Raw genomic sequence first — 2,489 nt, 5'->3', positions numbered from 1 at the left:
GGAATGCTCTGTCACTGAAACAGAATTTCGCCTGTAAATATCTTTACTTGGACCCAGTGCTTTTTCTTTAGAAGCTCTGGGCTTTACCCTAAACCTGGCAGTCACGTGAGCAATGATACCCAGAGCACAGCCAGAAGGGCGAGAACAGCTTTCCTCCCTACTCCCAGCTGAACAGCTTTCTGAGTTACAAAGTAACACTGAGTGATGAAGAATCTAACCACAAAAACATGCCTGGGGCAGGATGGTGCTGTTGAGCCAGAGGAACTCAGGCTGCTGAGCACTGCCCCTTTCCCCAGAGCAGAATGGGATCGCCATGCTCCTCAACAAAGAGGAAATAACGAGTGATACCTAAAATACCGAGCGCTGTTTTTGTATTCAAACTTGGTGGTCTTTGTCCACCTTCTGCATTATTTATACTACAAGAGATGTCTTTCTCATATATAAGTTTAATATAAACTGCCATTTACTGAGCACTTACTATTTATCAGGCACTCTCTAGGGCAGGGGTCGGCAAACTAGGGACCGCTGGCCAAATCTGGCCTGTTGCTTATATGGCGTATGAGCTAAGAATGGGTGTTATAGTTTTAAATGGTTTGGGAATAAATTTTAATAAGAATTACATTTTGTGACACATGAAAATTGCATGAAATGCAAATTTCAGTATTTGTAAATAAAGTTTTGTTGGAACACAGCCACATATCTTCCATGGCTCCTTTTGCACTACAAGGGCGGTGTTGGGACCCAGGCAGTGTGGCCTGCAACGTCATACTTATCCAGGGGTTTCTTATGCAACATCTGCAAGATGGGCATCCTTAGTCTTCTTTATAGATAAGGAAATGGAGATTAGATAGATACACTTCCATAGGGGCAGAGCCAGGATTTAAACAGAGATCTGCAGATAGCCAGGTTGCACGGGCTTTCCTGGTCTGATAGACCCCAGACAGTGTTATCAGAGTAGTAGCCATCTGCCCACCCCCTCCTCCTGCTGGAACCCTGGTGGAGCAGTGGTTAAGAGCTACGGGGAGCTACGGCTGCTAACAAAAGGTTGGCAGTTCGAATCCACCAGGCGCTCCTTGGAAACCCTATGGGGCAGCTCTACTCTGTCCTATAGGGTCGCTATGACTCAGAATTGACTCAATGGCAACGGGTCTCCTCCTGCCACTTCAGGAAAATTAGATCCAACATTTGCAAAGCACGAGTATTCTCAGTTGGTCAACTTAGACTTGAATATACCACTAGTAGTACACATTCTAACATTGATAAGGTAAATGGGTGGTTTTGTTTCCAAAACCACAAGAATAATGTTGAAATCATTATTGTTAATAATAACATTATTTTAGCTTTTCTCTGAAATATTACAGTTGACATAAATTAGTATGTTGACTTAAGGCAAGTCAAAACTAAAATGTGTAATAATGAACTATCAACTCTAACTTTATATTAAATTTAAATGTCTTTGTTTTGAAAGTTAACATTTCACTTTGAAAATCTTAGCATCAAATTGACATTTTCCCAGAGGACAGCATTCTTTAGCACTTGGCTGTAAGGGTGTAGACTAGCCCCACATGTCTCACACCAGCTACCGGAGGTGGTGACCCTGGAGACGAAGCCACAGAGACAGTATTTTTAAAACAAAACAACAGCAAAGGATTCCAGGACTGGATTTCATTTGCTCTAATGCGTTGGCATGAGCGCACACACACGCGCGCGCGCGCGCACACACACACACACACACACACTGAACAGACGGTACAGTTTGAGATCGTTATCTAGTTCTAGCACTTGATGACAGGTTAGCAGCCTGAGACTAAGCAAGTTCAGGGTTTTTCTCAAGGTCATGCCACCAGCTCAGCTCTCTCACCCAGTTAGCCAGAGCCGGCCTGGGACAGTAAGTTCCATCTCTGGGTCTCTTTCTTCATCCCAGTGCACCTGTCCCTTTGGGGATGTCACCACATTCCCAGCTTAGGAGCCAGTCTCCCAAAGAAAAACACTTCATATTTACATAGGAAGTCTTGACAATACTTGAGAGATGCCTTTACATTTGGATGTGGCTCTTCCCTAAATCTAGTATTAGGTTATTTTTTATGAAGATTTCAGTGGACAGAAGCCAGTGAGAGTGTAATGTGGTCTTCTTTCACAAAATGGCAGAGTGGACCTCCAAGTAGGAAGACTTTGAAACAAACGAACAAACCCAAGCCTACTAAAAGAGTACACAGCCAAAAAAGTGTGATCCCTTGAGAGATCACACAAACTTGCTAGTGAAGTGCTGTCCATGTGAACACCTGTCTGGCACAGAGTTGATGCCAAATGCATGCAAGTCTCTTACCCCTTGTGCCATGATGTTGCCAACCTCCGCCACTCCAGTCTCCCTCCACATACACCCAGGACTCAAAAGTTACTCCTGAGTTGTTGACCCAAACTAGTATGACCAAGCATATTGTCCATCTCATTCCCTGGACTTGGCCTTAAACTCCTTCTGGGTTCTTAAC

This window comes from Trichechus manatus, unplaced genomic scaffold (assembly GCF_000243295.1).
Source record: "Trichechus manatus latirostris isolate Lorelei unplaced genomic scaffold, TriManLat1.0 scaffold00301, whole genome shotgun sequence".
Lineage (NCBI taxonomy): Eukaryota > Metazoa > Chordata > Mammalia > Sirenia > Trichechidae > Trichechus > Trichechus manatus.
The sequence above is the reverse complement of the archived record's forward strand: the minus strand, read 5'-3'. Positions refer to the sequence as shown.